A 21553-nucleotide genomic window follows, 5' to 3' on the forward strand; every position below is an offset into this window, starting at 1 on the left:
ATTGTCTGCTCTTATAATTTAAATTGCTACACGAGACTAGAGTTCACTTGATTGTAACACATTTGAATATTTGACAACTGTTAGGTCAGTTAAGTTGTTGATTCTATAATATTACTCTCATTCATATCATTTGCATATTGGTTATGTTAAGGCATAATTGTATTAAATGATTATTGACATACTAAGTGTTAAAAATGAATTTTAATAATCATGAAATATAAAAAGTGAGGTGTAGTATATAATCACATAGATATTGAGAAAATCGAGGAGATGAAATGAATCATGATACACCAAAAACCTATAGTGATGGGCCATCTACACTAAATGTGGGTGACTATAGGGGCATGACAATGGCTTTTTAGTTTAAATTAAATTTTGTGCTAGAGGTACTCTTCCAACCTCCATAATTTATTTATATATATCTCTATTAAGTGAGGAGGATAAATCACATAGTCATTATTCCTAGTTTGAAACGATATCAATTACTAATATTACTTAGTTTCTTAATATTACGTTCATAGTTTTCTAATTACTTATGAAAATCTTTACCAACATCTTAATACCTTACAATAAATTAACAAAAAAAATATTACACTGTCTTTTGTATATATATATATCTATATATATGTAGAAAGCTTTTTTATATTAAGAAAAAATTTAAATACTAAAATATTATCTAAGAAATAACTAAATTATTGTTATATATATATATATATATATATATATATATATATATATATATATATATATATATGTTCAATAGTGAAAACAAAATTGGGATGTCAGTATAAGACATATGCAAGTATCAAATTTTTTATTTGTCATTTAGAAAGAAAAAAATAAAGGTTTAAAATTCATATATGGATGAATTTGTATTTTAGATTTTTTAGGTTTCTTTACATATATAAAGGTAGAAAACAATTGAGAAAATATTTAATTACTTTATGGTTAATATTGTATCTAATTTCTTGCAAATTTATATCAAAGTTTTAGTTGAAGTAATTTAAATTTTTTCACATATTTAAAAAAAAAAAAAAAAAATTAGCTCATGGAGTGTGACTCAATTGACAATTGCTTTGTTATGAAGTATTATGTAAAAGCATGAATTTCAAAGTTCAAATCTGCTCGAGTAAGGCCAACCAAAAAATAATAATTTGTCTATGTATTTATTATATTTTTAGAATGTTGTATGTATATTGTAATTGTTTTGAAATCAAATTATCTTTCATTTATTACTTTTATGTAGTTTTTTATATAATTTTCAAATAAATATACATTAAATTAAATACTTAAAAATTAAAGGAAAAAATATAATATAAAAGAAAGAAATTGACATGATTAAACTTCATGTTGTTTGAATATCTATTTTCAAAAATAAGAAATATAATTATCCATTATCTACTCATGGAATTTCTATGCTAACTCTCTTAAATGAGTTTTCTCTTAATTGCCATTATATTAGATGGTTAAATATAAAATTGTCTTAAAATACTTTTCTCTCAAAGTGCTTTTGTCTTAAATTTTAATGAAAATAACTAAAATAAAAAATTTAATGTAAAATAACTAAAATAAAAGGTAACTTTTTAAAACAAAATTTGTTTGGTTTTAAAAAATATCTTTAAAATGTCCTTGATGTAGTACATATAACCTCTTCAACTGTGAAACCAAGTGTGTTCTTGCCCAAATGAATTTTGCATTATTTATTCCAGAAATACCATATTGTTCAGCAACAAGTATCGCATATGCCAACAATGAGCTAAACAGAGTGATCGACTTTCAGAATAAGATAGCAGATGAATTTAATAAATTTAATCTTGAAACTTCCAAAAATACCTTGACATTCCGACTTCGTTGGAGCAGTAAACTGCCTGGCTATCAACCCCACGCCGGTGGCCTTCAACGCAGTCCAACTAACACTATCGCTAATTTTCCTACGATCGATTCGGGGTCAGAGAAGACATTGCAATCCCACGTACCTCAACAACGATTCATGCCAATCTACGACTCTCCACTGCGGCACTAACGAGCAGTCACGCGTCCCCGAGTTTTTACATCTGCAATGTCTCCAAGGGTTTCCACACAACACAGTGCTCCAGCAAACAATGTTCCATGGCAAATCTTCCTGCAACGAACAATGCTTCTTCATGTAACTGCCTTAACATTTCAACTAAATACCCTAGCGACGCGCATTGGCATGGCTCGAAACCTTCCAACAGGCGTGTAGAGAGGCAGCTATACAGTCATAAGGGTTTCTGCACATGCACAAATTTGACGCAAATAAAGTATTGTAATGTCTGCAAAACGCTCAACTATTACTCAACGAATTCAAATAGATATTATGAGTAGTGTAAATTGTACATGTATAAATACAACAATAAAAATGTTAAAATTCACTTTCTTTAATATTCATTAATTGTTCACCAGAAATTTAACGAATTAAGTAGTTAAAATAAGCTGGTATTTAAATATGATATTAAATAATTAATAAATAATAGAATTGAATTATTTAGTCTTTATAGTAAATATAAATTTATATGAGCTTCTAAAAGAATCCATTACATCTGGGTATTCTTCTCGCTCCTAAAATCATGGAGTGTAGAGTGTAAAAAATAAATATAAAGGAGTATAACGAAAAATATTTATACTTATTTTTACAAAACTTTTATGAAAATATATAATTTAGAAATATATATAAATAACCATATATTCTCTTTTCCTATTATATTATATAATGTCATATTAACCAATTGGTGGGTTCCATGGCAAGTATTTTAATTTCATATATAAAATAGTGCTATTTTTATAGCTCTCAAAGTTCTACATCAATGTTTACGATTATAGGTCCACATGGGGTAGCTCAAGTGGCAAGGGCCGTGGAAATGAAGTCTCACCGAACCGGAAGTCTTGGGTTCAAATCTTGGGCTACCCCTCCCCCATAGAGGGGTACATAATGGACATGTAAATCAGAGAGTCCCGCCCCAGCTTACAAAAAAATAAATGTTTACGACTATCTATCACATCTATATAATCTATATACTGCTATACTTTTATATGTCTTTTATGTTTTTCGTTTTTTTAATTAATGGAATCTGTAATTAACGTGGTACTAATTGATATGGATATAAAACGAATCTCTCTAACATAGATATGGTTTTATTGAAATCATTAAATTAATGATGTTGTAAAACAAATGATGTTATAATGTTTTACAGTGTTAAATAAATTAATTTAATAAAATTTCATAAATATTTTGTAACCAATTTAGATACATCTAATTATGGATTATTATGCATTTAGATAGATAAAATCTTTTGAAGTATATTTGGTAATACTTAGATGGATATTATTAAGAAATATTAATCGTGAGAAGTTGTCATACCTAAAATTAAATGAAATATATGTCAAGTATCAATCATCTTCCAAATTATTGACAAGATTGTCACCCTTCTTCATCACTAACTAATTACTGACAGACAATTACATACACATATATAAATATAACACGACAATTGTAACATTCACAAACATTACCATCCAAACACATAAACATACAAAATACTTAAAGCATCCAAGGGTAGAAGTACAAACCATTCAAGGCAAGCAACAAATTTTTTTTAAAGAAGAGAATGGTATAGTCATGTGAAGCAAAGAAAACATAATGGAAATTTCAAAGTATGAAGTCTATCTCAAACATATACATAATAATGATAATCTAAAAATGTGTCATTATTGCTCTCAAGTATAACCAACTTAGACCCATCTAACTTCAGATCTATCATGTGCCCAGAGAGATCAAATCCCTTGAGGTGCAAACCTTGTTTTGGAGCGTGGAATTTGAGGAAAGGTTTGCAAACAATTGCACATTTTTAAATTATCATTATTATGTATATGTTTGAGATAAACTCCATACTTTGAAATTTACATTACGTTTTCTTTGTTTGGCATGACTACATCATTCTCTTCTTTAATTTCGTTCTTGTTTATTGCTATAGTTTTTACTGTATGCCCTTGGATGCTTTGAGTGGTTTGTTTGTTTATGTGTTTGCCTTTGGATGGTAATGCTTGTGAATGTTATAATTTTTGTGTTATATTTCTATATGTGTATGTAATTATATGTTAGTAATTAGTTCGTGATGAAGAAGGGAGACAATCTTGTCCATAGTTTGCAAGACTATTGATATTGCACATATATTTCATTTAATTTTAGGTATAAAAACTTTTGACAATTAATAATTCTTAATAGTGTCCCCCTAGGTATTACTAATATTTTTTGAAGAATAGTTTTAATAATTCATTGCATCAAAATCACTCTTGAAATCATTTGTTTCATTGCTAATGTTTGAATAATCTATTTCCTTCAAAATATTTTGATGTTTATTTTTTTTTTCTCTCTATAGTTTGTTTTGCAAAAGTCAAGAAATAATGTAAATTTGATTTTTTTTAATAGGTGGTCAGATTTACAAAATCCTTACATTATTTGTTAGTGTTTTAATCATTTCATATCGATTATATGAAAACCATAGTTTATATTGTAAACCATATATTTCTTTAACACCAATTATTGTAGTAAACACCATACCTTGTCTCTTGCTCTCCAATATTAGGAGGTTGAATTACTCTAACACAGATATCAATGCAAACTATCAATCATTATTTTGTTCTTACACTAAAGTCAATGCACCTTTTTAATCCAATCGCTCTAAGTTAATGAACCATCATACATTGAGTTACATCAAATCAAAAATTATCATCTACACTAAAATCAATGCATCTAATGCACACAATTAAATAAGATTAGAAAACATCTACCGTGAAATCGGTGAATCTAATGCAACCAATTAAATAAGGTTAGAAATCAACATTTACAGTAAAATAAATGCATTTAGTGTAAGAAATCAAATAAGGTTAGAAATCAACATCTACAATGAAATCAATGCATCTAGTGCAAGAAATCAAATAGGATTAGAAATAAGCATCCAGAGTAAAATAAATGCATCTTGTGCAAGAAATCAAAGAGAATTAGAAATCACCATCTATATTGAAATTAATACATATAGTGCAAGCAATCAAATAGAACTAGAAATCAACATCTACACTGAAATCAACGTATTTAGTGCAAGCAATCAATGGAATTAGAAACCATTGACACCATTGACACTGAAATCAATGCATCTAGTGAAAACAATCAAATAGGATTATAAATCAATATCTATACTAAAATCAATACATCTAGTGAATGCAATCAAATATCATTAGAAATCAACATCTATGATAAAATTAATGCATCTGGTGCAAGCAATAAAATAGGATTAGAAATCACCATCAACTATTAATTCAATGCATTTAGTGCAACAAATATTCTTCCCTCTTCTACCCACCCGTCCCTCCTACCCTCCCTCAATCTATCTTTCCTTCTTTGTCTCTCTATCCCGCACATAAACATACACATTCTCCCTCCATCTATTCCTTTTCACTCCACCCCTATCTCTCACTCCACTTTGGTCTCTTATGTATTTTTTCTTCCCTCCCTCTCTCCCATTCAAAATACATCTCTTTGTCCTTCCCCTCTCCTACTCTCTCTCTCTTTCTTTTCCTTCCAACCATGTCACTATCTACCTCCCTCTCTCCTTATCCCTCTCCCTCTCTCTCCCCCTCCATATTTGTGTCTCCCACTCTCTTTCTTACCCTTATCTCCCGCTCTCACTCCTCTCCTTTCTCTCATCATTCCTCCTCTCCCATTTCTTTCAGTTTATCTCCTTCAATGCAGACAATCAAATAGGATTAGAAATCACCATCTACACTGAAATCAATGCATCTTGTGCAAGAATTATTTTTCCTTCTCCCCCCACCCATCCATCTATATCTATATCTCCCTCCATCTCCCATTCGTTGTCCCTCTATATCAACCCCCCACCCCAAAACACACTTTCTTTCTCCATCCATATCTATCTATATCAACCTCTCTCTACCTCTCTCTTCTTCCCCCTCTTCACCTTCAATCTATATATCTATCTCTCTTTTCTCTCCCATTATCACCCCAAAACATACACACTCTTTCTCCATATTTATCTATCTCTCGCCATCTTCCTCTCCCTCTCTCACCCCTTCTATATCTCTTCCCTCTTTCTCTCCTCTCTCCCTTTCTCTCCATCTCCCCTATCACTCCCTCTCTCTCACTCCACCTTTCTCTCTCTTTGTCTTTCTTCTTATCTCCCTCTTTCTCCCTTCCTCTCGCCCTTCCTCTCTCCTTCTCTCTCATGTATGAGATCCCTTCCTTCCTCTCTCTCCCTTTCTCTCCTGCTTCCGTATGTCTCTCCCCCTTATCTCTTTGTCTTTGTCTCCCTCTCTCTCTCTCTCTTCCCTCCAACTCTATCACTTTATTTTCGTCTCTCACCCCTTCTCTCTGTCTCTCCTTCTTTATCTCTCTATCTCACCCAGAAACATATTCACACTCTCTCCATCTCTCTCTTGTCACTCCCTCTCTCACTCTCTCCACTTCTTTCTCTCTATGTGATTCTTGTTCCCTCCCTCTCATTCCTTACAACCCCATTCCTCTATCCCTCCCTCTCTCCTCCCTCTCTCGAGTCCTTTGTCATCCTTCCTCTCTCTCCCTTTCTAACCCTTCCTTTCACTCCCTCTATATCTGCACCTTTATCAATCTGTATTTGTTCTTCCCTCCCATATATATCCTCCCATATACATCTAGACTCAATATATATCATTATATATCAATATATCTTATAATATGACAAATTTAATATCTTATTAATTCTATGTTATTAAATTTATAATAATAATAGATTTAATGATTTTTTTTACATTGCATGATAAGAAAATTTTCAAATATTCCAACTTTGACACAAAAATATTTATGCCTTTGGAGATATTAATATATCCATAGGGTATGGTTTTACTTCCAAAGATTCATTTTACAAATATTTAATTAAAAAAAATTATTAAAAGATTGAGAACCAATTTCTATTCTTTGTGTTGAAATAACTTTTTTATTTTATTTTAAGAAATGGTATTGCATGTAGTAAAGAGTAAAGATGTTTAAAATTTTACCTCATTTGAAATTTTAATGTGGTAAATCTTTTTCTTCAAGGTAAATTTATGATCCATTCAAATTCAATGTATATGATAAAATAATTATTAAACTCATAAGATAATTGTATTACAATATTAAATTAATTTATTTCGCAGACATGAACAAAATTTAAACTTTTATGATGGCACAGGATTATACAACTTGAATATATATATAAAAACTGTATTTGTGTTTGAGAAATTTATATTTTCAATAAAATCTACACGTTTGTGTTTAATTTTTTTTTTTAAATAAAATTTAAGATTAAGATTTCTAACAGAAAGAATATTTTTCATAAGTAATAGATAATATAAAAAATTTATGAATAGTGTTTCAATTTCTCAAATGTGATACTCTATTTAACTAATTAATTAAAAAATCATTTGTGAAAAATAACTATCCTTAACAGGTTTGTTCCTTTTGTATATTGGACTGTTCCTTTGCTCAGGTTTGTGTCCATGAAGTTTTGGGGATCATGTGTATTTGATTTTGTTGGATGTCTTGTGTAATATCTGAGACGTGGAGGTGACATTCTCAGATGTCTGTATGCGATTTTGTTGATGTATGCGATTTTGTTGGATGTCTGTGTTGTGTAACATCTGAGAGGTGGAGGTGACATTCTCGAGAGGCACGGAAATATTTGATTGTCGATATCTTCATCTTTATCCTCTGATCATGGTGATAATTATTTGTAATCATAGCCCATGTAAACTGCACTAGCAAGACAGAGATTGGTTAAGAAATTTTATGTTAAATTTACTACGTATTTATTTCTGTTCAGAGCACTAGCACTGTGCTAGAGTGGCTAGGTAGATATATAACAAGGAAGGCACAATAATAGCCAAATGCAAGCGCGGAGGAGTCCGTTTAAATCTTTTAATGTTTGGATCGTAAAATTTAGGAATTTGAAATTTAAAATAAGAATTTAAAAAATATATATAAGTGAAAGAATTAGATCCTTTTAAATTTATATTAAATCTATATCTAAAATAAATTTTTACTATTTTATTGAATGTCATTTAAAATTACAATCAAATTTTAATATAAATCACAATTAAATCCATATTTAAAATAAATTTATATCAATTTATTAAATCTCATTTAAAATTACAACTGGATTTTAATATGAGTCACGATTAATTTTTCATCCAAGATAGAGATTGTTGTTAAATGATTCGATGTGAAAAATGTTAAACTACAAGGCAATTTTCTATATGTTGAGTGTCATTCATAATTATATCGGGAACGGCATTCATAATTACAGCCGGAATTTCTATTACCGTTAATATTTCTTCAAAGATAGAGCCCTAAATCTCTTCTAATCTTTAAGTTGGCAAATGTAATTTACTGCAGGATAAATTGATCCTATACTTCTTCAAAGATAGAGCGGTGACTCTCTTCTGATTTTTCAGTGAAAAAATTACTTTACTCCCGGACAAATTGTCCATTATAATTATTAAAGGATAGTTAAAGTTATACCTGAAATTTTTAGGTTACAATTAATATTTCTTGAAACTAGATTTCGTTGTAGTCTTCGTTTTTCTTGTTTTAGTCGATTAGATTGAGTTTTAGGTGTTATTAGTCCCTGCCGGACTATAGCGTTCGATGGACCGTTGACCACGTATTAGTTCTTGAGTTGACCATAAATTTACAGTGTTTAAGTGATTTTAAGCAAAGTTTATCCCCAAGGATATCGGTGGTCTTATTGCAGGCCTCACGTGCCCCGATGTTATTTCAGCAGGGACAAGTAATTTTATCCTAAGTTTTTCAATTGCGCAAACAAGCTGCCATCTGCCATTTCTTATTTCAGCCGGGACAAGTAATTTTAGATGTTATTTCAGCAGGGACAAGTAATTTTATCCTAAGTTTTTCAATTGCGCAAACAAGCTGCCATCTGCCATTTCTTATTTCAGCCGGGACAAGTAATTTTATCCTAAGTTTTTCAATTGCGCAAGCAAGCTGCCATCTGCCATTTCTTCTGGGCACTTGTCACTTCTTCTACGCTCCTATCTCCTCTCGCTGATAACTTCGTGGCAGCACATGTCGCTGAATGGCCGCTGCATGTAGTTTCATCTATTCCAGAAAATTGAACAATGCGACCTTGTTACATTAAAGGGGCTCTGTGCCCCTAAGCTGACACAGGAATTCCCGCATTCTCAATTGATCGGCCCTAATTTAGCTGTATCTGCTGCTGGCCTCAGCTTCCTACGTCAACTGTGGAGGTTTCCCTGTTTCTCAGCTTCATACTTTAAAGAAGCGCAGACCGATTCCATACATGGAAGCCTGCAGATTCTTCTTCCGATGTTTAATAGCTCGCTGTTGAAAGCCCTGGCGGCCTTTTACAACTGAAATTGTGGCAATGGCTGATCGTCCGGCCGGGAGAAACCTCGGGATGCGCGAGGGGCTGAGAAGGTATTCGTGCGACCTTTAATGCTTTTCCCTCTATCACTAATTAAAAATTAGCTGATCTTGATCAACCATATCTTTTCTGCCTGCGAAATTATGTATTTGCTTTTCTTGTTTATGGGCGCTACATTTTGGCTTTTGGAAAAGAATTCATAATCCAAAGATTTTACGCCGATGTCATCGATATTACTGACTGTAGTTCGTTATTTTTTTGTTCTTTGAAGCTTTTCTTCATGCACTCATATCTTTTCAAAATTTACGTAGAAATTGATACCAAATTCAACTAGTTCTTCTGTTGTATTTGATTATTATTTTTTTTCTTTTTTTTTCCTTCAGGCTGATTCGATTTTGTAATTTTTTCAATGGTTTTTTCCTGTAAAATTTTACAATTGCCCAAAATTTTCACAGAAAGGTTTGGTTCTCGTTTCCACCAAAATCAACGAGTTGCTGTTGTGTTTCAAGAATATTTTTCGTTAGGCACTTTGAAGTATTTTTTGCTTTCAAAGTCTTGCTGCAAAACTTTAGTACCTCTTTTTAGATTTGCTAAACGGTCTTTTTCCTTAATTCATCTGTTACTGTGTTTGTTTTATTGAGATCGAGAAATGGCAGACATCAGGTAAGGTTTCTGTTTTGCTTTCACATGTTCACCCATAACAATCAATGCTTAACACGGGGTTGCTATTTTACCTGTGTTATTTCACGGCCTATTCCACCATAGGAGAAACTGTCACCTTCCCTCCATGGTCTAAAAGGTGGTCGAAAAGGTGATATCAGCTTCGCTCTGTCCTTCTCCATCTTTTTAATCATCAGCCATGGCTTATGCATAGATCCTCTCGTAAGGCAAGCGAAGCATTCATTCATCAACCAACAACAGCAGCTGAGAACCACCATGGAACGCTTGTGAGCTATTAAATTTTAGACATACTATAATCAGGTAAGAAGATTGATTCTTTTATTATATTTTTACATATTGTATTCATGTTTCACAGATCAATACACGATATTCTGTTTTGCTTTCATATGTTCACCCATAACAATCAATGCTTAATGTGGGGTTGCTATTTTACATTCATTTTTAACAATGTTTTTTGGGCGATAAAATATTCCACCCATTATTGCAAACTTCACATGCCCCCATGTAGTAAGGTTGCAACAATTTTATTTTATCCAAAGTGGGTTATGGCAAGGTTTTCTAATATCAGCAATTTTATTTTATCCAAAGTAAGGTGGTGGCAAGGTTTTCTAATATCAGCAATTTTATTTTATCCAAAGTAAGGTGGTGGCAAGGTTTTCTAATATCTAAAGTCAAGTCTTATCTTGGAAAAGTTTTTTATATCTAATCTTTTTAGAACAAGAGGAAATTTATTTATATACAAATTTACTGCCAGATGGTTATCTGCATGGCTATTTCTGTATTTATTTCTGCATGGCTATTTCTGTATTTATTTAAGAACCCTGACGTGTAACCCAGGAAGAAGAGCATAAGAGTAGTTAAGCGTTGAGTTTCTTTTCCCTGCAACTCAAATCAATTCATAATAGAAAGAAAGAATCCCTTTGTTGATGAACAATTTGGAAGAGATTTCCGAAAGAGTTTTTGTGGAGACCATCATTAGCACAACACTGTGCATCATCAGCACCACAGCATCGCATTTAAGAATTTTTAAAGCAACTCTTTCTCTGGTATGCTTTATGCAAGCTTGAGCTTTCTGCTACCTTGAATGATATATATTAGATGTATTCTGCACAACCAGTAAAAAAATATCTCAAGTACGCTTTCTAGTAATATTTCTGGAACCTTGAGCAATATATAATAAATATACCAATACAAAGAGAAAATATATCTAGGAAGTGTAATAGATAGATTCCACTTTATGCAATCGATTCCAAGTTACAAGTTGTTGTTTCTGTTTGATTTTCTCTTATATCTATACTGCAGTAAAAAATAATAGGAATTTTTTTGTGTACCTTGGAGAGATTAATGATTTGGCCTTGAGTTGTATCTGCAGCACTTACAAGTTTGGAATGAATCACCATCTGCCCACCAATGAACCTTATATCTGCAGCGCTTGCATGTTTTGAATGAATCACCATCTACCCACCAATGAACCTTATGAGCTCGGGTGCTATCTAGGTATTTAGACTAAAAACTCGAGGTTGAAAACATGTATGCATTTTTTTCTCCTCCTTTTGGAGTCACCAAGCCTACCACATCCACACCAAGTCCTTTCCACACCAAGCCCTTATAATGCTCACCAGAGCTTGACAAGAGAGAATTAGGCCTGCGTAAAGAGAATTAAGCCTGCATAAAGGGCTATATATCATAGTGCTCCTACTTTCTTAGAAAGGAAGGCATCACACCGCCCGTGACCAACGGCAGCCATCACACCCTGTGTGACCAACACTGTACGAAGGCTGTTTCAACATTTTTGTTTATATAATATCTTTTACCACAATTTTTACCCATAGTGTCTTCTTTGTCATATCCCATCCCATCTTTGCCCCTATCTTTGCCCCTACGATCCTTCTTTTAACCCATTCACTGCAACAAACACCCTCTTCGTGGAACTTAAACCCACTTTCTCCCACTCCTTCTCAAAAAATAACCTATTCACTACCACAAACACCATTTTCGTGGAACTTAAACCAACTTTATCCCACCCCTTCTTAGAAAACAACCCATTCACTGCAACAAATACCCTTTTCCTGGAACTTAAACCCACTTTCTCCCACCTCTTCTCAGAAAACTTCCGCCACCCCTTGCTCGTTCTTCGCTTTGTACATATCCAGCACGTATTGCGAGTTAGGTTTTCAGGGATCCAAGTTAGCAGAATTAATGTTCTAAAAACGATGAGTGGAATTAGGAATTGGAAATGGAATACCAAAGTAAAACAGAGGATTGGAGCAAGGAATCTGAGTGAAAAACAGGGAAGCTGAGAGCAACGAAGGGAAGAAAATGTTTGTCATGCTGAGGGAAGACAATGTTTGTGTTGTGTTGGCGAATTTGTAAAGGCGAGTAGGGTGGCACAGCGCATTACCTCACGTCCACCTACTCACCTACTCCATTGCATGCATGTAACCAACGTGGCATCTGCATGTCGCAGGTAATGGACTACTAGCAAACGAACATGCAGGTAATGGACCAACAACAAACGAACAATAGGGGGAGACGTGGGATGGAAGGAAACCGAGGAGAGTGGACAGGTGGAAACATACACCAAGAAATGGTGGGAGACAGTGATGGGAGATACGACTGCCAGGGAAGTAAAAAGGTAACCGTAACCGCTTAAAATATACAATTTTATTAATATTTTGTCATTCTCAAACAGGACATCATATTTTATTAATATTTTGTCATTCTCAAACGGGACCTCTATGATGGGCGTAGACTGTGAGAAACCATGAATGTTGGCTAAGAATTCGTTGTAGTTCATTATATATTATGTATTTTATGCCTTTAAATTTACCCGCTTGGTTTTCAATGATAAAAATTTCGTTAGTAAAATTTTTATATTGCAACATATTTTACCACCGCTTGGTTTTCAATGATAAAAATTTCGTTAGTAAAATTTTTATATTGCAACATATTTTACCAATGGTTTGATTTTTAAAAAGTTAAACAGATTTAACTAGTAGTTAATTTATATATTTAACTAACTGAGATTTATTCATTTATTCATTTGTTGCTTCTATTTTACCACAAGTTTTACCCACAAGTTTTACCAATCGTTTGATTTGCTTCTAGATTTAACTTTTAGTTAATTTACATATTTAACTAAGATTTATTCATCTGTTGCTTATTGAAAAAATTGCTTTGCTTCTAGATTTAACTTTTAGTTAATTTACATATTTAACTAAGATTTATTCATCTGTTGCTTATTGAAAAAATTGCTTTCTAAAAATTAAAATGAACAAAATCATAATATACATCCAACATAATATAAATCAGGTAACAATAATTAAAATGAACAAAATCATAATATACATCCAACATAATATAAATCAGGTAACAATAATCTATTTCAAAAAACAATCTTACAATCTGTAACAATAATTAAAATGATTTTTACAATCTTACAATCTGTAACAATAATTAAAATGAAAAAAATCATAATATACATCCAACATAATATAAATCAGGTAACAATAATCTATTTCAAAAAACAATCTTACAATCTGTTTTTCACTCTAGCCTTGTGTTTTACAGGTTTTGAAGTCTGTTTTTCACTCTAGCCTTGTGTTTTACAGGTTTTGAAGTTTCTAAAAGTTAAATAAATCTGTGTTTCACAGGTTTTGAAGTTTCTAAAAGTTAAATAAATCTGTTTTTCACTCTAGCCTTGTGTTTTACAGGTTTTGAAGTTTCTAATAGTTAAATAAATCTAGGAAACTCCCCGAGTATGAGTTATTAATTCATTAATTCATTATCTTGGATTTTTGACACTGATGGAAATCAGGTAACAATAATCTATTTCAAAAAACAATCTTACAATCTGTTTTTCACTCTAGCCTTATCTTACAATCTGTTTTTCACTCTAGCCTTGTGTTTTACAGGTTTTGAAGTTTCTAAAGGTTAAATAAATCTAGGAAACTCCCCGAGTATGAGTTATTAATTCATTAATTCATTATCTTGGATTTTTGACACTGATGGATTCCATCTTCAATGAGTAATATTCCAAGCTTGAAAGACTGCTAATTATATTTCTTTGCAATGAATATTCCAAGCTGGAAAGACTACTTCCTTATATAATACAACATAGGTTCATTGAATATTCCAAGCTGGAAAGACTACTTCCTTAAATAATACAACATAGACTACTTCCTTAAATAATACAACATAGACTACTTCCTTAAATAATACAACATAGGTTCATTGTTGACACCGATTTCTTTGCAATGAATATTCCAAGCTGGAAAGACCACTTCCTTAAATAATACAACATAGGTTACACCCTCTTGCAGTGGGCCATCTGAAATGTTGCTCATCATTTTCATCTTCTTGCTCGGCCTACTCTTAGCTTCCTAACTTTCTGCAGTGGCTTGCAACAACTGTTCAATAATGTATTAAGGCCAATATTGATATAACAAGTGCCCGGAGAAAAGATCGTGCTAAATTAAACAATGTATTAAGGCCAATATTGATATAACAAGTGCCCGGAGAAAAGATCGTGCTAAATTATGAAAACTTTGGATATTTGATTTTGGCAGGCTAGCTGGTAATTTGGTTGGAACTAACTTTGGATGTGTATGTCGACTTAGACTAGCTCCCTGGTAATTGTGAAATTTGGATAAACATTTATGAATTCAAAAAGATAACCAGCATTGGCAAGTTCAACAGGCTAATAAATTTAAGGATTTCATCTCGCAGGTAATTTCGAACTAACTTTGGATTTCGAACTAACTTTGGATATGTCGAAGGCGTGATGCGGAAGGATTTCATCATGCCGGTAATTTCGAACTAACTTTGGATATGTTGATTTTGGCTAGTTCGCTTGTAATTTCGATCTAACTTTGGATATATCGACTTTGGCTCGTTGGTAATTCATTTATGAGTTCAAAACAAATATCAAACATTGACCAGTTCAACAGGGTAATAAATTTAAAGATTTCATCATTGGCACTTTCAACAGGGTAATAAATTTAAGGATTTCATCACGCCTGAGTAAACTTAGAATAAAAATTTTATACATAATACCCTGAATAACTTCATTCCCCTATCAAACCCTATCAAATCGGCAGGGACTACCACTGCCTGCAGTCCTTGTTTAGAAAGTATAAAGAACAAAAAGTAAAAGATAAAGAACAAAAAGTAAAAGATAAGACATCATTGGTTCAATAAAAAGGAGTGAGTAGCGCATTTATATATATATCCGCATACAATTTTACTCATTCATATTTATTCATATACAATTTCAATCTATAAACATTCATCTTTGTTCATATACAATTTCAATCTATACAGAAAACAATGTTTTCTAATAGAATGAATACTCATCGAGAATCTACAGGGATTTCAAATGGAATTAATTGTTATTAACATTCTAGGTGTACAGAGCTTTCTAATGAATATTAGATTGACAACAAAGTACTAATTATACATATCGTGTCAAAATGATAAACCATGTCGCTATTGGGCTTTGTATTGTTTGGCTTTGTAGATCCATGGCTATAGACAAAAGCCTTATTTGTATTCTTTAATTTGAGGGTTATTTGTATTCTTTAATTTGTTAGGTATCGGTTTAGAAAGAAATGAAGAGATGATTGGCTTCATTTAGATATTAATGATTAATCTTAATAAATATATTAATAATAAATATATTTTTTCACTTACTGGTTCACGGATACCCGGGTCAATGGGTAGCCGCTACGTCTAGGGTTTTTAAACTCTGAGTGGACGCCACCCGAAGTGCATCAACACCCCTCGGCCTATTTACTGACCTAACCCCAAGAGCTTTCGGGATTGACCCTGTGACCTCCCATTAGCGAGGCACTTGATTTGACTGATTGAGCTAACTCTTGGAGCTTAATAACAAATATATTAATAATAAATATATTAAATTATATTAATTGATTTTATTTATAAAAATTTATTAGCATATGGAAATTAATATTTTTAATATATATTAATTATAATTTTATTATATAATTATACTAATTATTTAATAAATTGGTAATATATTTTTTTCCAAAATATCTTAATAAATTAGTTGATGTAATCCAAAAAAATATAAAAATATTAGTTGAAGTTTCTTTATGAAAAGAGCATTGGTTCAACATTTATATACAAGAAGAGTTATTATTGCATGTTTTATTGAAAGCTTTAGTATTGCACATATGCTAAAAAGTACCAATACTTCGACCAGTAGCATTAATAACATTTTTTTCCCATTAAATTATTTTAATGAAAAATATAATTAAATTTTTTTATAAAGTTAAATAAGTGGTAAATTTTTTATATAATATAATAGGTTAAATAAAATTATTGTTAATAATGTTTTCATATAAATAATATAATTATAATTAATTTTTTTTATAAAGTTAAATAAGTTGTAATTTTTTTATATAATATAATAGGTTAAATAAAATTATTGTTAATAATGTTTTCATATAAATAATATAATTATTTTTTCCCTTTACTTGTTTAAGAAGTAAAATATTTCTTTAATTAAAAAAAACCAAAATAGTTTTTCAATTAAATATTGATATAAAGTAAATATTTAAATTTTAGTTAAAAATAAAAGCAATTTCAACCTAATTTAGATAAAGGAGAAGTGCATCTTTTCCTGGGATATATGGATTAGATAAAATGAAATTATTTAATTATATTATGTTATGTTATTTTTGCATTGTAAATAGGTAAGAATTTTATGGAGAATTTGCTAACTTAAAAATTGAGAATTTGCTCAACTAAAAATTGATGGAAAACATTTTTCAAATGATGAGATAAAAATAATTTCCCAAAATCTAGTTTGGCAACTTATCTATATGAGAAGTGCACTTTAAAATTGATTTAGATATTGGAAACGTAATTTATTATATTAATTACAACTTATTAGGACTATATATTGTATATTAACTTAACAAGTTTACTTAGATAAAAATTTAATTTATAATTAGTTTTGTAATGGTTAATGATCTATTGAAAGTTATATAAATAGAAAAGGATATGATTTTTAATATTGAAAGTTATATAAATAGAAAAGGATATGATTTTTAATGTAAAAGTTAAATGTAATTACAAAAATCAATTATAAGATAGATTCTTGACACATTAATATAATTATTTAAAAATTAATTAATTTTAAATATAATAAATAAAAAAACTAATATTTAATATAATAGATTTTTATTTTTTATTTTTTTATTAGTAAGAAAAATTATCATAATTTAGTTATCAAATAAACAATGAAAACAGCTATCTTTAATTTCTAATAACAAACATAATATGATATAAATTTCTAATATTAATTTTTTAATATATTATTTTTAAATATTTTATATAAATATCATATACTTGTAATAAATTAACAAAATTACAACAATCAAAGCGAAAATATTATTCCCTCACATAAATCACCTCACATTAACCTATTTCCTTATTCCAACATCACAACAAGTTCTAAGGTGGCATAATTGTTTAAATATATCATATATTAGTCTTTAAGTTAATACCTTTTTTTTATATATACAGAGAGTTAGTCGTAAGAATTTGCAGGGTGATGCAGTTGTTATAGGGTATTTTATATTAGTTTTTAAGGTAGTATATTTATGTGTATTTTTTTTTTTAACTCACCTGATACTTAATTAATATGTAGATATATTCATCAAACACTCATTTAAACATTTTTTTTTTTTTTTAGAGTTTGAGATTTACTTACACAAGAGAAATTACTATCACGGTGTAAAGAGAAAGTTAATGTTCTGATTTCATTCGTGCTAAGAAATTTAGCTTCCTTAAGGTACTGATCAAACATTCATTCAAACAAGCCTTTGATTGGAGTACAAAATTTATTTATAAAATAAAAATTATTGTATAGCATTAGAGGAAAAGAAGAATTAGAAAGTTAGGAGAAGAATGAGTTAGAGGTGGCTTAATTCTTTTAGGCTTGTTTGTGTTGTTTCCTAACTAAATTTTTTCATTTATTTATTTTTTTTAAATATATTTAAAAAGGAAAATATTTCATCAAAACCAAGGAGAGTGTTACAACATACTCGTATATAATAGTTTTTATTATGAAATATCAATTTTTTTTGTAAGGATGGTAGTGAAGATTAATGTCCACTAAGTTTATATATAGTCTATCAAAGCTTAATAAATAAGGTAAGATATTAGTTAGAATTTGTTAACATTTTGTTTTTATTTTAAGTGATATCTAAGAGAAGGATTTCTAGGTCCATTAAAGTTTTTTGAATCAAAAGGTCGCAAAAGTTGGTAGTGTAAGAAATTTTGAAAATTAGATCAAATGTGAGTATAAGATGGAAAATTTAAGAGAAATTGCTTTCCATCTTCAACTTTCCTAAAATCCCACCTGTCACAAAATTTTTTCATAGCACGGTGTTTTAGGATTTGACTAATTGAGTTTCAATATAAATTTCATGAGAATTAATTATAATCTTTGAATATTCATTTTCTTCTTAAAATTAGTGAAGAAAAACAAAAAAATTTGGTTTTTGGGATTAGAGTTGATCAACTTCTTATAATATCATAGTTTTCTTTTCCATTTATCTCTTTATTTCACCACAATTTCTCCTAAATTTTGGAAGTAATAATATTTTTAATATCCTGCAAATTTTCCAAATTAATATATTTATTCTCCAATAATCTAATTAAAACTAGACATTTCTATATTAATAATATACACCTATTATTATTTCCTCTAACTTTTTTAAATAATATTTTTATAATAAAATATATACGGCAATAATTTAATTAATATTTTGATAAATCTATATATTGGTAACAATTAGCTAGTGTTTTTCTTACTAAGGCAACAAATCAATATATCTTCAGTAACAATTAGCTAGTGTTTTTCTTGCTAAGGTAACAAATCAATATATCTTCACCTCTTCAAAAATATTTTCCTTCAGATAATTTAATTATTAAATTCACGACCATGTATGACAATCAGAAAGGAATAGCCAGACAAATATGTTGGATAAGATTAAATTTTTGTGAATTATTTGCATTCATTCTAATCACATATTTCGAAAAAGCGTTCCTCGTGAGTGAGCATACCAATTTATTTGAGTCTGAAAGATATGATAGTTAACACGGAATAAATACGTTAATAATAAAGAATAAATAAATATATAGGGAAATTATATATATATATCTAATCTATTTTATTAATATATTAGAAAAAACTAAAATGTCGTGTTGAGAGTTTGTATAATAAGTAGCTTTGTAAATAAGTGTAAATATTAGTTTAATATGAAGATATATCATTTAAAAAATAATAATAAAAAGATATAATAATAATTTAATAAAAAATAATAAAAATAATTATTTTCCCAATTTAATTATTTATAATATAGGTTTAATTTTATTGATAAAAATAAAAACATTTTTTCTATTAAAAAATCATATAATATATATGACAATTTAAGAAATTTAGATTTTAATGATTTATATAAGAGTGGTATTTCCATCCATATATAGGTATATTGGAATTTAATCTTTAGAATGATTTTTTCCTAAGTTATAAATTTATTTATTATATTAAAAAATTATAAAATATGTCAAACAAAAAATGACAAATATACATTTTTTGAAAAAATTATAATTTTGCTTTAACGTTTGACAATGGAAGGAAATTAGATTTTTATTATATTAAAAAATTATAAAATATGTCAAACAAAAAATGACAAATATACATTTTTTGAAAAAATTATAATTTTGCTTTAACGTTTGACAATGGAACGAAATTAGATTTTGCACATGCTAAAGAGATTTAATATGAGCAATCTCTAGTCTCATAAATCCAAAAAGCGGAAAAATAATAAAATACATAGGAGAGGTTAAGTGTTTTGAAAATTACACTTATCTTTCATTCCTTTCTTCCTCTACACTTTCTGCCATCTTTGTGAAGGGGGCTAAACAGAGGTTAAGTGTTTTGAAAATTACAATTATCTTTCATTCCTTTCTTCCTCTAAACTTTCTGCCATGTTTGTGAAGGGGGCTAAACATGTAGCATTTCCAACTCACTCAGAGCCACTATTAGTGGATTAGGTAGAAATTTTCTTAAATGTATTTCTACGAAGATTTGGGAAAATATGAATAACCATTTTTCCATTATTTCAACATCCATTTTTTGAGATGATACAAAGCATTCCTAATATCCTCGAGTACCTTCCGATGCCATAAGTGAAGATGAAGGTAAGCTATCCCCCATACTGGAATCTATAACATCCACTAATAACCCCTTAAAAACATTATTACTTTACTCATTAGCTGAAGTTATATTTACTATACCTCATAACAATAATTTCATTTAACGAGGTGGAATGAAAGTTATAATCTATTTTTTGATATATGTGAACGTTGATTATTACGGTAGGCATTATTAATATTAACTTTTTGTTACCTCATATTGTTATTTTAATGTGCTCATGATATAATATATGTATATGATTTCTTGTTGGGTGTGTCTTTATAAGTTTATATATTGATACCTTTGTAACTTATTTTGATATGAAACACATAGAGGATTGCTTCATTTACCTTGTCAACTCCGTTAGTGTTCATATGGTCTGTTAAAAGGCGGTGAGCGAAGCCTAGTGAGATTGGAACTCTCTCGAAGGGTGTAGTTGTCTCCCGCTACTTATTCCCGAGCCAACTAGCATGTACACTTGTTAGATTTTCCATCGTTGGATTGATAGGGCTTTGATCTAATGGTCGTCACGCAAGGATGGTGGTTAAGGGGTGGCTATGCCCTTTCCTACCCTCGCTGCCACTCACTCTCATTTTCACTGCAGCAGGTAGAGCTCTACAACAAACCTTAAGTCTTCTTCAGGTTAATGGATTATGTCAGTCCTCAATAGGTAAGACAAAATTTTTCATACTATTGCTTCCCTTTTTGTTACCTTCTGGTTTACAGAGAAAACTGGTTAACTCTGTTGTTCTATTTTCCTCTGTCCAGACTGCATAGAGCAAAGTTTAATCAATTGTTGAGTTTCAACACTTTGTCTATCCAGATAATTATATGAGAATTGTTTTTTTCTTGTCTGATTTTAATTCTATGGGTATCCATGCCAGGGTTTAAATCATATTTCTCTTTCTTTCATGGCGATGTCTATAATAATAACACAGAATTAAATTCCAGGTAACAAATCCTTCCTTTGCCGTTAACTTACTTTATTTTCTAATCCCATGTCCGTATATTAATATGGAATATATTTGGTTGATGAAAGTTAGGGTAGGTCTCCTTTATTCAACAATTTGGGCATATTTGTTTTGGGGTTTTTATGAAGTTTTTGTCATTTTAAAACCATTATCTGATACAAGGTTCATATTTTTCTAGGTTCTGTCGACACCATTTTGTTTGGTTGGGGTTCTCTTTTAATAAT

At 30.2% G+C, this 21553-nt stretch overlaps 1 long non-coding RNA gene across 2 annotated transcripts; it reads left to right on the plus strand.

Moving 5' to 3' along the window:
- Positions 1 to 8999: 8999 nt before the first annotated feature.
- Positions 9000 to 12684, plus strand: LOC149235508 (uncharacterized). 2 transcript variants are annotated; one of them, XR_016268298.1, is made up of 3 exons: positions 9142 to 9499; positions 10321 to 10427; positions 12595 to 12684. It is a non-coding gene; the product is annotated as an uncharacterized LOC149235508 (long non-coding RNA). The 2 variants fall into 2 exon arrangements; XR_016268297.1 differs by lacking the exon at positions 12595 to 12684 and having other exon boundaries at positions 9000 to 9499; positions 10321 to 10512.
- Positions 12685 to 21553: the final 8869 nt, after the last annotated feature.

The sequence above is a fragment of the Pinus tabuliformis genome, chromosome 8 (genome assembly GCF_031772625.1).
Source record: "Pinus tabuliformis cultivar Carrire ecotype Pingquan chromosome 8, CPIR1, whole genome shotgun sequence".
Taxonomy (NCBI): domain Eukaryota; kingdom Viridiplantae; phylum Streptophyta; class Pinopsida; order Pinales; family Pinaceae; genus Pinus; species Pinus tabuliformis.